This window comes from Lytechinus variegatus, chromosome 19 (genome assembly GCF_018143015.1).
Source record: "Lytechinus variegatus isolate NC3 chromosome 19, Lvar_3.0, whole genome shotgun sequence".
Lineage (NCBI taxonomy): Eukaryota > Metazoa > Echinodermata > Echinoidea > Temnopleuroida > Toxopneustidae > Lytechinus > Lytechinus variegatus.
The window spans coordinates 17,655,369-17,670,842 of record NC_054758.1 but is presented as its reverse complement, the minus strand read 5'-3'; the positions used below and the strand labels follow the sequence as shown (position 1 = coordinate 17,670,842).

General features: G+C 34.5%; 1 long non-coding RNA gene across 1 annotated transcript; it reads right to left on the bottom strand.

The window, feature by feature from the left end:
• Positions 1-1,554: 1,554 nt before the first annotated feature.
• LOC121405858 lies at positions 1,555-15,468 on the bottom strand. The gene is made up of 3 exons (XR_005968712.1): positions 14,110-15,468; positions 2,359-2,547; positions 1,555-1,669 (listed from the first exon to the last, which is right to left on the bottom strand). It is a non-coding gene; the product is annotated as an uncharacterized LOC121405858 (long non-coding RNA).
• Positions 15,469-15,474: the final 6 nt, after the last annotated feature.

Below are 15,474 nucleotides of genomic sequence, written 5' to 3'. Positions count from 1 at the left end.
TTGGACCAAAACAAAAAGTTTTAATGCACTGCTAAAAGGCCCTTTACACATAAAATAGCAATTGATCAGCATTCTCACACTGAATTTTCAAAACAATATTACCATTGCAGCATCCTTATAGGATGGTTATATAAAGAAAATATTTGAGAAAATAATTTGACCCTTTTTTTCAGCCAGAGTGTTTTCGGATTTTCGCTGACAAATGTGCTCTAAGCCAATCAGATGCAAGGATCTCAGTAGCTTGTAACACCAATCAGTGAATATCACTGACTGTTTCATGAAGTGTTTTCCCAGAGTTACATCTAATGGTAATATTATTGCACTAAATACAGGCTCTTGAAACACACATATATACTGCAATTTTATATCATGAAAGTCAGATGACAAATAAACTTCCCAACTATAAACTATAGAGGGCGACATTGCACAAATATGGTTGAAGAGACATGATACAATCAAAGCGGAGTTCTCGAGATATCTATCTATCTTTCTTTCTATCTATCTATAGATCTATCAGTTTGTCCATCTGTGTATCTACCTATCTATCCATCTATCTTATCTTATCTTATCTTATCTATCTATCTATCTATCTGTCTGTCTGTCTGTCTGTCTGTCTATCTATCAATATACAAATAGTGAAAAGGCATGAGTGCGATGGTGCGAGATTTGGCATGAGGTGGAAGAAAAATGCTTCTCTTTCTTTCACCGAATGTGAAATCTCGCACCATTGCACAACATTCACTATTTGTGTTGTTCAACGCCTCTGAATTTAGTGGAAATATGAAAAAACAAGAGTTTATCTCTGTAGTAATTTATAAAATGGGAGCAAAAATACTGAAAGCGAAAAGCAAAATCCCCCAAGAACACATGATCTAGGGCAGCATTGCGCATTTAGCCAGCAGATACACGTATTGCACCTTCATTTTTACTGAGCGCAATGAATTAAATCGTATTGTGACGTCACCTCGTAAAGCATTGCAACGGTACATTTTGGATGGTACGTCTTTTGTGCAACGGTACGAATGTTTGACATTCAGCCTCCCATTTGCTCGCGTACAAGCTTAATAGGCATTGTACAATCTTTCTTGCTATCTGTAGATTTTTCAATTTGTCCATCTATCTATCTATCTATCTAAAGATTTATTCATCTCTCTATCTGTCTAAATATATATCTATCTATCTATCTATCTAAAGACCTATTTATCTATTTATCTGTCTATCTATCTACCTATCTATCTATCTATTTATCTGTCTATCTATCCATCTATCTATCTATCTAAAGATCTATTTATATATCTATCTGTCTATCTATCTATCTAAAGATCTATCTATCTATCTATCTATCTAAAGATCTATTTATATATCTATCTATCTATCTGTCTGTCTGTCTGTCTTTCTTTCTCTCTTTCTTTCTTTCTTTCTTTCCTTCCATCCATCCATCCATCCATCTATCCATCTATCTATCCACCTTATCTGTCTCTTTCCCACTCTCTCCCTCTAATCCTCTTTCTCAGCTTATTGCCTCATAACACTTTCATTAAGCTTCAACTGTATTATTCACCTTCCAATAACTCTCCTTCTCTCTCTTACCTTAAATTAAGCACAATATATTTGACCATCAAAGCCAGCATTGTTGTCTCGATCAATCAGCTTCATTGGGTTTCAATTGCTGCAAGTGAATAAAATAGAATTAAAACCGATTTGAATTTGAAATTCAAATTTTAACTTGGATTGAATTTGAATTGTAGTTCAACTGAATTGGAATAAAATTCTAATACAATTTGGAGTACATTTTTTTTATTGGTATTTAGATTTGGAAGTGAACTTGAAATTGAATTTGAAATGGACTTTGAATTTGGAATTATAAGCTACATTGCTTTTTAAATTGAAATTCATTAGAAATTGAATTCAAATTTGAATGTGATTTGATTAAAATGTACCAAATGTGATTGAAATGAATTGATCTGAGTTGAATTCCTATTGATTTTGGGGTTCAGCTACATTATTTTTCACACTTTTCACTCAGCTAACAAGTTCACAAGTCATTCTTTTCATGATTTTGGAGGGTTTTTTTTCATGTACAGCAATGTCAAGTATACACAATTTTTTTTTAGTAATCTGGGACATACAGAATAAGCAAAAAACAAAAGTTTTACAAAACAATGAAAAAATTTAAGCTCATATCATTTATTTTATCACAAACTTTAAAACAAACAGACTCGTGATTAATATTAAGGTTGTGATTCATTATTATTGAAATACAAACATTAAAATCAATCCAGTATGAACTATTTCTTTAGTTAATTATTTTATACAAACAGTAAAAAAGCATCATGGCCCAGTGGTCCTTATTCTCACCTCTCAATCACGGGGACAGGGGTTCAAATCCAAGTCAGGGCTTCCATGTCATTCTGTAACGTACTGATAGAGTTACTCTCCTCGAGCATTTTGGTTCCATTTCCATCTGGATCTTTGCATGCATGTCTGACTACGAAACAACCTCCAGAAGGTCGCAAAACCTCAGTTGCACCAAGTATCTTGCTCACTCTATGTATATATGTATATATCATAAGAAATATTCAAAATTTGCATTTCACACTTTTATCTCGTCTGATAACAATTAAAATCACTGAATCCACTGTAAGATGCTGGCAAATATTCTGAATGAATTTGAGACTGATCCATTACAATCCACTCTAAACCAGATCAAACTGGCTGGTTTCACATCTACACAAGATATGAGCTGAGCATAAAAGAATGGGCAGAATCATGTGTGGGGGGGGCTCAGATTTTGCACTAATCATATTTACGTTATTATAAAATTGGTTCTTCATTGATTTCACAGATATAATCTGCAAATATTTTCTCACTAGTTTTTTAAAAACATAATTATTATCATTGATATCAATATTACTATTATCATTACTATTATTATCATCATTATCATCATCATTATTAATATTATCATTATAATAATAGCAGGGCCCGCTGGGAGAACAGTTTTCAGAACTGAGGTGGCTTCCCTTGGTAAATATACCTACATTCTTACTATTATTATTATCATTACTATGAACATTGTCATTATTATTATCAATATTATTTTTATGATTATTTAACACCACTTTCACACCAAGCAACGGTTGCAGCGATTGTACCCAGTGATTGATAGGACATGCTTTCACACTGTCGTCAAAATTCGGTCAGGCCCAGAGCGATCGGTCGCTGTAAGTTTGTGGCATTGTGCGCATCATGATCTGCACATATTTTACGCTATGCGCATTGAAGTCACAAAGGATGAAAAGGGCATTTTGATCGATTGCCGAGTACAATGTGCTTTCACAGCAAGCTTGCATCGGTCGCTGAAGTATCTCTCAGGCCGTACTCAGCGATCGATTGTTTCTTACTGAAAAGATCGGTCGCTGGATACGATGAATTGCTTCCACACTATCATTTCATGGGTGGCTGGCTACGGTCTCTGCGATCGTACCTTGATGTGAAAGCAGTGTAGAATGCTATGATGGGTCAAAACAGCCGAGTATTAACACACCCTCTCATACCAGAATTGTGTTTTTAACTAAACAGGTCCCAAAATGCATACTCTTGATAAAACCAGCCAAGTATAAACACACTCTCTCATACCAGACAATGTATTTAAAACTGCACATATTTTGAAGATGAATATTATGAATCAAACTGCAGAGTATGAACACACCAACTCATACTTGACAAGGCGTTTTGAGCTAAACACGTTTCAAATCGCATATTCTGGGTCAAAACAGCTGTGTATAAACACACCATCTTACAGCAGACCAGGTATTTTGAACTGAAGCCTTCATAAAACACAAATTCTAAGTCAAGACAGCTAAATATTAACACACCCTTCTCACACCAGAAAATGTATTTTGAACTTAACACACCATTCAAAGTGCATATTCTGGGTAAATACAGCAGAGTTTCTCTGCACCAGACTCTGTATTTTGAACTTAACACGTTTTAAAACGCATATTCCAGGTCAAAACAACCGAGTATCAACCTTCCCCTTTATACCAGACATCTAATTAGCAAATGCATCCAAAATCCATGGCTAGAACTCATGAGATTATACGCATTCACTGGTAGTCTAAAGGCTGAGCATTTTTGAGATTGTAACATAATATCGAAAAGGTCGTGAATTTGATCACGATCACATGACATCGATCAACAGAGTGTTCTTAACCCTACTTCTGGTGTCTCAATTTACAGTCAAACGGTGTTCGTCGCTGCACGCTAAGATCGAACTATTATCAAGAGGTGAATTTAAGTTTAATCAATCATTCTCAGTCAAAATCTGATTTCACAATTAATTATAAAACCGATCATTTGAAAAATAAATGAACATTTTTTGCAACCAGGGACCTGTTACATAAAAGTTGCGATCAACATTTACAATCGATTGGATTTTTTGTTCAAGGTAGCCTTGACTATTACAATCAATTGAACAATTTGTGTTTTGTGAAACAGGGCATAGATTGGGCAAGTAATAATTCAGCTATTAATCAGGGCCCCCGTCCTACAAACAGTTACCATTGATCCAATCAATCATAACTCTATAGAAATCCATTGCCGTCATAGTATTTTCTACAAGAAGCTTGCAATATGTCCTTGGTATACAAAGGCGAACGCACCAATTGTCAAGAAAACAATGAATTTGTGAATATACATGATATCTAGAAAATATTTTGAACATGCATTTTAGAGGCCGTTCCCATTACGCTTTCTAAAACTAGTTTACTGGAAACCGATTCAGGAAACCAGTTTGGAAGATCGCTTTGCTAGCGTTCCCACTTGATAACACGAAAGTGGTTTTCAAAATCACTTCACGTAAGGCGCTCTTGTTGCTATGGAAACGCTCTCAGTGGGGTGACACGTTTCGCGCGAAATTCAAAACCGCAGCTTAGGCATTCTACACCTGTCGTGTGGAGTAGCGCGCTCAAAATGTGCGAAGATCGCTTCCCGAAGAACGGTTGTGTCCTCACTTACGCGTTAAACTAGTTTCCACTAAACTAGTTCCAGTAAACTAGTTTTAGGAACGTAGTGAGAACAGCCTCTTAGATGTGGACATTGCTGGCTTTCCATAGTTGTGGTTGATCTGATCAATCATAACGAAGGCATTCTACACCTCTCATGTGGAGTAGTGCACTAAAAATATGCAAAGATCCTTTCACGAAGAACGGTTGTGTCCTTGCTTGCACTGAAACAAGTTTACCGAGGCGAAGCGATCTTGAAAACTAAATCGCGAGGTGGTTTTATGAACCGGTTTGGAAGATTGCTTCCAAGACCGCTCCGACCGTTCTCACTCAGCGTTAAACTAGTTTCCACTGAACTAGTTTCCAGTAAGCTAGTTTTAGGAACGTAATGAGAATGGTGTCTTAGTTGATGGGCATCATGTTTGTGCAGGCTGGACTTTTAAAATGGGCCCCGAAACAATCATCTCCCAATGTCAGAACACCTAAACACCCTCCTAAAAAAGTATTTTTCATGTCATCCATTCTCTTTATATCTCAAGATAGCGTGCAATATATATACTCTTTTCATTATCCAGGGATGTAAAGTTACCCTTTCCCTGATTTAAGCAAATTTTATTCGCTTTTTAATGTAAGCCTATACATCTACATCGAATAATTATAGAAAATTGAATGTTATTTTAATATTTTTTTACTTTCAGTATATCAACAAATTATTTCACCCCTGCTGCTGAAATAATTTTTTTTGGGGGGGGTCTTCAAGAACCATTCAAAAATATGAATTACTGCTTCTTATATTCAATAAAATGTGGGGCAGCTGCTCATTATTTGATGTCACATATCAGAAACTTAAAATTCTAATAACTTTCTAAATATTTGATGGATTTTCCTCAAACTTTAACCAATATTTTTTATTATTTTTGTGTCTGGTTATCTACATCAAATGTTTAATGGTGAACTTCCCCTTTAATAACAGAACTATTATAGGCAAAGCACCTGCAGATTAGTTTGCGGTGAGAACCCTTCACTAGAGGAAACTGGTCTGAATATGAAGCCTAAACACCCTTTATGACTTGTGTGCAGAAGGCCTCTCATCCTTATTTTTCATGAATTTTTTAAAGTGCCAATTTAACACATGAGTCTATGGGGAATGAATTAGGCCTGTGAAACCTGTATACAGGTTAGACGGGCCTAATCACTAGTGGCAGGCCATAGATATTCATTCGAGCCAACCCATTGCTATTTTTTTTATTTTGATATGGCTGATTGACAAAGTGTATGCATATGATTGTCCATCTAACACTGATTCTATTTTTGGTAATTACTGAACTTCCTTTTCCCAAATTGGGAAGAAATATCACCAATTTTGGACTATATTTTGACAGGCGGAAGGACTAGGACTATTTTGCTATTTGAGGTGATGAATCTGCTCCCCCCCGAAGGTGTCTTCAAACACGCCAATTTATTTTCAAAATGAGCCGGTCGAGGGACCCTTTTCTGGTCAGATATGGATTGCCAGATATATATCCTATCCACTGGTAGTAAACATTCGACCCCCGAATTTCATCCTTATTTTTCATGAATTTTTTTTAATGTGCCAATTTAACACATGAGTCTATGGGGAATGAATTAGGCCTGTGAAACCCTCTCATTCAGAAGAGCAAGAAATAATAAGGTGCTAGTCTTGTGTGAAGACCCACTTGTGGATAAAAGTTTCAATCAAGGTCTGTGCCTACAGACTACCTGCATATATCATACTAGTGTAGAGTGAGAATTTGGAATATTATCATTCATTATCATAAAAGCCATGACATGGACACCGTTTTTTGCATGTAATATAAGCCGTACTTCAATAGGCTTCCTCTTAAGCTCACCCCCCCCCCCCCCCCATTTGGAAAGAAAATTCCTGGTCTGACTCACTTTTTTTAAAGAGGGCAATGTCCCCTAAATGAAGTCAAGGTCATACTTGACAAAGAAAGTAATTTAGTCACATTCTTTTATGTTACAACCTCATAGTTTGTAATTTGTTACATTTTTGGAATTCCTTATCAAGGTTCAATGTGCATGGAGGATAGTCTGCATGCACAGACCCTGATTGAATATTTGATCGACAAGTGAGTTTTGACACAAGACTAGCATAAATAGAACTTCCTGCTGGACCTACATGTAATGTGCATCAATCCTTGCAAGGTGCTAGTGTTTAAAGTTCAGGCTGCATATGCAAACCACTTTCCTTGAGAAAAAGGCTTGCACAGCAAAATTTTTCTTGCAACAGCTATACCGGCAGCTTTGTTGCTGCATGTGTTATGGTACTAGTTTGAACAAGCCTAAGTTGACGAAATAACTCACTTCATAATTACTTGTTTCCATTTCCAGGAATTTTTCAGTAATGGTCAGATATGATAAGGCAGACCTACAGGTGAAACATTAACAAATTAAGAAAATAATTTTGGGCCAAGGATTTATATCAAATTGAATGACAGAGTCCATTTCACTTGCAGTGTTCTTCTAGCCTATCCAAGGAAAAGGTCAGTATTAAAGGACAATTATGAGGAGGAGGATTAAGAGATTGAAACTGCTGCAACATGGTGGTGATGGTGAGAATGGTGGAAGTGGTGGTGGGGATGATGGTGATGATGATGATGGGGGTGGTGATAATAATAGTGATGATATGATGACAACGACGATGATGGTGGTGATGATGATGACGATGGTGGTGATGATGGTGGTGTTGATAATAATGATGATGATATGATGGTAGTGGTAAAAATGATGATGATGATGATGAAGATAACAATAAGGATAGTTGTGTTGTGGTGGTGGCACTGTAGTAATGATGATGATGATGATAATGATGATATGATGGTAGTGGTAAAAATGATGATGATGATGATGAAGATAATAATAAGGATAGTTGTGTTGTGGTGGTGGCACTGTAGTAATGATGATGATGATAATAATGACGATGATGATATGATGGTAGTGGTAAAAATGATGATGATGATGATGAAGATAATAAGGATAGTTGTGTTGTGGTGGTGGCACTGTAGTAATGATGATGATGATGATAATGACGATGATGATATGATGGTAGTGGTAAAATGATGATGATGATGATGAAGATAATAAGGATAGTTGTGTTGTGGTGGTGGCACTGTAGTAATGATGATGATGATGAAGATGAAGATAACAATAAGGATAGTTTTGTTGTGGTGGTGGTGGTGATGATGATGGTGATGATGATTGTGGTGATAATGATGATGAGGATCATGACAATTATGATGGTGATTAAAAATAATTGTTCTCAATATGCAACCAGAATTAAACTTGAGTCATAATGATAAAATCCTCTACCATCTGTAATTTTTTTTTCTTAAGTAACAATTCTTGGGGAAAAATAGAACAGCTGGGGCCTATTGCACTAAACGTATAATTGATCATAGATTTGTGATCGATGGATACATCATTCTAAGGAAACATTGATTAACATTAATTCAGTTTCATGCCGCAGGATGTATGTTTGCAACATAAATTTACATAACAAACATATGAAAAGACAGGGTTTATTTTTTTTTCCTTTTCACTTTAAACGATTAGGCTCAAATAAGGGCAAAATATCTTAAAAGAAACAAGAATGAACAAACAAAACTCAACTACCGTGTGAGTAAAATAAAACTTGACACCGCACAAATCCCCAATTAAAAAAAAATATGTCCCTTTAGAATGCATAAATATATATGACTGGAAAGAGATCTCCTCCCAAATAATTTGATACCATATTTATGTGGGATGTAATAATGCCTTGATGATCAGGAGGTATTCTTTGCTGTGATGTAAATTCTGATTTGCGCCAAAGTAAGGCATGACTGCAATCAATGAATTCAGATGTCAATGGTGACATAATCCTACAAGAGTTGCATTAAAATCAATTTCAAAACCCTTTCTCAGTAATTTACATTCTAATTGTTCAATAAACATGTTTTAGTACCAATTGTCAAGTTAATTGCATTGAAAAAGAATTTGCAAGTATGTTTACTAACTCATGTAGGATTATGACATCATTGGCATCTCCATTCATTCATTGCAGTCATGCCTTACTTCGGAGCAAATCAAAATTTACATCACTGCAAAAGTAATACCTCCTGGGGCCTGTTGCAAAAAGAGTTGCATTTACACGCGAGACAAATAACACGCGCAAGCCCCGAATACGGGTGCTTCATTGGCTGAAAATCAAGTTGCGCAAGATTTTTTTAATTGCATTTGATTGCAACTCTTTCAGCAGAGGGGCCGCTTATCATCCAAGCATTAACACATACCCCATAAATATGGTTTCAAATTATTTGGGAGAAGATACTCTTTCCAGTCATATATAGTAATTATGCGTTCATGACATATTTTTTTTCTTAAATTGGTAATATTTTTTTTACTCACATGCTAGAAACATGTTAATCTGAAATGAATACAAACAAGCGAACATTAGTATTAATTCAAAAACAACTTTTAATCAAATTGTTAGCACAAAACATTAAAGTACAATGAATTATCTATTTTATTTTGAGACAAATCCTTATTGTTACCTCGTGAAATTAAAAATAAATCATGAAAATTACAAGTTACCTCATTCAATTTATTAAAAGAATCATCAAAATATTAAATTTTGAATATAAAAACATTTTTTTAAAACAGGTTAAACAATTAAACACTATAACTGAAAAGTAAAATTCATAAAAATATATAATTTGTTAGTTTTGTACAAAAAATAAAATATGTAAAGATAAACTTGGTTACTAAGTAACAGCCTGATAAATAATAATCATATTTGGATATTAGATTAAATGACAACTAGAACTACGTGGCATTACAAGTAGACCGAATAGGTTTGACCATTATTTTGTTTGATGACTTCATAAAGCAAAATTTGATTGTAAATGACATTGCACATATAGAACATACTGTATATTTCCCCTTTCCCATTTTTCTCCTAAAGAACAATTAGTGTAATGAAAGAATTTGGAATCCATTTTTTTCAAAACTAAAAAGTGCACCGAGTTTTTCCCTCTTTTGCACATTCTCCTATAAATAACAAATTGTAAAGAATTTCTCATTTTAAGTACTCATAAAGAAATATCCATAATCAGAGAATAAAAACCAGTCGTTTTCTACTCATCATGGATGTCATTTAGAATTGAATAAAAGAGTATTTGGCAATAAATAGAATTTTTGATTGGCAGTACATGTATATAATATTACAATTAAATATACGGTACATGAATAAGATATTATTACTACATGTACATGTATTACTCATATACACATGTATCATAAAAAATACTAATAAAATAATTCTTTCAATTCAAATAAGTTTCCCATAGGAGCATTTCATGAAATCTCTAGTCAATGGTTTTCACTGACTACAGTATTTGTTATAAGCCACTGAAATCCTTGTCTCTGATTGGCTAAGAGAAACTTTGTCAGTGAAAATCAATGACAAGATGATGCATGAAACACTCCCGAAATCAACTAGTTCTGGGGCCCAACTTACAAAGAGTTGCGATTTGCGATGATCCAATCAATCGCAACTATGGAAAGCCAGCAAAGTCAACATATAAAATGCATATTTATTTTAAAAAATTCTAGATATGAATGTATATATCCATAAATTCAATGATTTCTAGACAATTTGGTGTGATCTCCTTTGTTTACAAAGGACACTATGTCAATTTCCTGTAGAAAAAAATTATGACACTGATGGATTTCCATGAGTTACGATTGCTTGGATCAATCGTAACTATTTGTAAGACGGGGCCCAGATATTAAATCAAGTGTATGATTAATTGCAAAACCTTTGTTACTGAGCCCTGGCAAGTTATATCCATAAACAATTTGAGAACTACCATTGCTAATGCTAACATAAGTTCAATGTAAGTTCATTGTATTTATTACAACATCTATTAATCAGTTTTAATGCAGAGACTGTCAGCTAAATACCTTGCCTCAAACATGTGTCTTTTCCTTCTTTATAGATTTAAATGATTAATAGATATATTGATTTTTAGAAAGAGATTGATGGATAGATTTTTTTTCTTTCATTCATTTCTTTCATTATCCAGCAAAAAAAAGTCATGGGGGGGTTGAGGGTAAAGTAGCCCATGAAATATTAAAATTAGTGCCCAAGTTGAATAATATTGCCCCAAGTGAAAAAACAATAATAACCCCCCATGTACAAGACCCCTCCCCCTGCCATAAATGTATTTTGCAATTCATTTTTATGGTTTATTTTTTATTTGCTTCAATTTGAAGTTAATAAAATGATCTGGGTTTCTTTTCATTAAGACTTGTTATGAAAACAAATGCAGGATTTCTATAACAAGCTTACAATCAGCCAATCAGATTGAAGGATTTCAATAGCTTTTAACTGTTATTGTAAATTTGTTATTATAAGAAGTTTTGTGAAACAGCCCCCTGAACTTGATTGTCATGACTTGGCAGTGCATAGTTCTACATGAAAATTTCTACTATTTGTACAGATTTAGAGTAAAAAGTTTCCGGTGAATAGCTTTTTAACAAACTTGATAGGAGTATGAAATGAAAGGCAGTCAATAATGAGGTACAGTATTGAACTTCCCCAGAATGAAATATCTCGAGGAAAAAATTTGTGTTCCACTGTGGCAAAAACTTAAAGGTATTGTTTAACTTTGTGAGCAGCTGATTTAAAAAATTCTCAAACCAAGATGAAACATGTGTACAAGTGCATGTATTAGAACAGATAAACCCTGAAAACAACCATTATTGAGAATGAAAAGCTAAAACTACAAGGCAAACCCCGATTTTGTAAATAGGCGTCTTATAGACACCTAAATAGTACACATAAGTGTATGGGATGAAATTAAGATGGTGTTTCCGGTCACTTTATATTTCAATTTTTGAAGCACTAAATAATTATTTTCGAACGCAATTTTTTCTGGGCTTCATTTTTGTAACATATCACTGACACAGATGACAAGTGTGACCTTCTAGCTCAGATTTTTTTAAGTCAAACCAATGTTAACCAATCACTTTAATTCGATTCTGCTTCCGACCTTTTGGCTCATACAAAAAAAAAACACTTTCAAAATTAACAAAATATTAAACATTGGATCTCAACACACAAAAAAACATTTTGGAGTTACCTCCAGATGTTTGCTTGTGTTGAGAAAAGTTATTTTGTTATTTTCAACCAACACAGATGAACTTTCATGATTGTTTTATACTATGTTTGTCCAACTCGCTATACAGTAACTGGGACTTGCCTGAAACGATTCATCCAAATTTTCTACTTTATATGAAAGTTGAAATGATCTTCAATCATGGGCTGAGTAAATGAAGCAAGAATGTATATGTAGAAAGAATTGGAGTTGATATAATGTACAAAATGGTTGGCTACTTTCTGTAATTGCCCTCAAGCTAATCAAAACACATGGGGTGGTATTCTATAAATCAAACCTAGGTTTAACCCTAGTCTAAACTAGAATTTCAATCCTCACTTCTATAGAACGCTACGCTTCATTACATTTCTTCCACATTCGTAAAAATTACACTGTTCCAATTAATCAATTGTTAATAAATTCATAAAGTTTTTGCATTTTCCTATTCTTCCCATTTCAAAATTATGTTAAATTTTGACAACTTTTTGAAGCAGGATAAGCAAAAAAAAATATTTGATCAGTGATTAAAGATAAATTCCAGTTTTGGTAACGATCTCAAAATGACTTTTTACAGAATCTAATGTAATGACCACCCAAGTGTCTGTATGAATAAAAAATATATGCCAAAGGATTCTGGAAGGAATTGTGTAATTGCTGAGAAATAAGCAAAATAAGCGCGGATTCGGTCACTTCCGTCGGGTCTTTATTCCAGCAATAATAATACACTGTCCCTCATGTGTCTACATTTATCTGTGTTGGTGATCTTCAGTGTGAACATTTTTCAGCGTAGATTTCAAGATTTCACAAAGTTCAGTTTATGTAACTGTACCAGATCTAGATCCTCGATGATATGACAATTAAGCCTGGTTTTACAGACTTTCTCATGAAATCAGTGTTTACTGCAACTACTGGCATTTCTCTTTAAATTGACAAATGGCCATAAAATCACGGTCTAAAATAACCATGGGGATCAGATTACCAGCCACAAAGTACACGGAATAGAATACTTTGTAAGTATAAAAATTTCCAATAAATTTGACTCGTCAGTTAGTAAATGCATTAATTAACAATGAAGTTAAGAAAAGATGAAATTGAAAAAATAAAGTGAATTTGCGTTCTTTGACTATACTCTGACACTCTAAAACCCAAAAGAAAATATTTAGGCATGTTTGGTGGAATGAGCTTGATATTATTTAAATTAAAGTTATTTTAAAAAATGAAACTAAGTGGTAACAGCATGAAAAAATTATCAGATAACCATTTATGTACAGAATTATACCTACAGAAGATATAAAATGAACTGAAAAAATAATCCCTGTGTTTTAGAGTATTAGAGCAAGTTAAAGAATGCTAACTTGCGCTGAGGATGTCTAGACAAAAAAAGACAAATACTTTTTTTCTTATAACAGAAAAAAAATGCAAAACAATTCAACAATTGTCAACTCTGCTCTAATCAAAACAACAATGAATTTTAAAAAAAAATAACAATGCAATAATGATGGACTACAAATTCATTGGAGATGGGGATGAAAAAGGCCATCCCCAATTTTCAAATATAATAACTTTTATGATATTGAATTTAGTTTAAAGTTGTATCAACCTGTTCTTTTTATTAAATTCATGTAACATACTTCATCATCACATTAATATTTCTTTTTGTGTTTTCTTTCTTTGATTTATTTATGTTTTGCTTCACTTCAGAACAGTTAATCAAGGGATCTTTCTTTTTTTAATCATCAAATATGAGTATGCAGAGTTGACTATATAAACATGAACATTCAACTCAAACTATTTAAAAAACAACACTTTCATAAAAAATATCGAATGAACTCAACACGGGAACATCCAACTTATTAGAACTTCTGAAATAGAACTTTGAGAAAATTTGAAGAATTTAGCTTTGGCATGCAATTGAATCCCACCTGAAATTTCTTCAAATCAGCCTTGCACAAGGAATCTGAACTGCAATCCTCATCTGAACTTGCTTGAACTTATGACCGAACTTGAAACTTATTTGAACTTCGACCTTGCTTATGGTATTCATCATCATCTGCATTGCTGTGAAAGTCCATAGTATGTTTGAAATCCTAGATCCTTTATAAAAAGCAGACCCAGAAATGCAGCATTGTCTTGATTCCTGTTGACCACCTTTTCGTTGAATTTGAAGGATCTACGGCACCTGCATCAGTTCATGGCAATTGGATAGAGAGCTCCAAAAGGAGCAAGAAAATGCAGTATTCCAATAGGAAAAGCCTGCTGCCAATGGCAGGGTGGATGATATTCTTGTAAGATGCTCAGAGACATCATGAAGCTATGAAGCACAGAATAAATCTTAGAGCATTAGTGTCCATTCCCTCTGGACACACTTGCAACTGCTGATGGGGTTGATGATATTGCTGTCAGACAACCAGAGGCATCATAGATGTATAGACCATGGTATAAATCCAGAAAATCCAGAAGAGTATTTAAATGTAGTCCACAGACAAGCCTGAAGCAAATGTCAGTGCTGATGATATCCTTGTAAGACACTCAGAGACATCATAGATGCCTGAAGCATAAATCAGAGGCGCTTCATCTGCTGACTCAACTCAAGACAAGTCTGGTGCAGTCACTTTGCTGCATCAAATGCAGTCTTCCAAAGGCAGCATAAAAGGCAACTGTAAAATCACACAATATAAAAGTAGGATATCCAGGGCAAGTAGACAAAAATCCATCTGGATCAATTAACGAAGACCAGATATCCTTGATAAATTGTCAAATGCATTCTTTGTCCTGCAGTCTTTGGAAGTCTCTGGCAAGGTTGGCATTTGCTCACACAGGCGGCCGTTACCATTGCTGGTGAATGCAACTCCTATGCACACAAATATCTGATGGGGTTATTGCAATTCTGTGATACAGTCATTCAAAGTACACATGAGCCAAATCCCTGTGAGGTTGAGTGGCAATTGCCTGGAAAAGTACATCCTTGGGTGAAGGAACAGGTTACTGTTACAATCTCTCCATCCTAGTTACTGTCTTTCTACTTCAATTCGGCCTCAGGGTAGGTAGGTGCTCCAGAATGCGGAAGGGCGTCATCCGCTTATGTTAGAATTCTTGAATATATGAGATAACCTCAGCATCTCCAAGAAAAAACAGACATGATCAATCTGTAATCTGCCCATATTTTAGGTTGTAACAGTCCCACCAGATTGACCGTTGACTTGTACATCTTCAAGTCATACCGTTTCATGAACCATTTCACTCTGTGCTCTTAGAACCTAGCACCTCATAACCATTCCACATGTCGG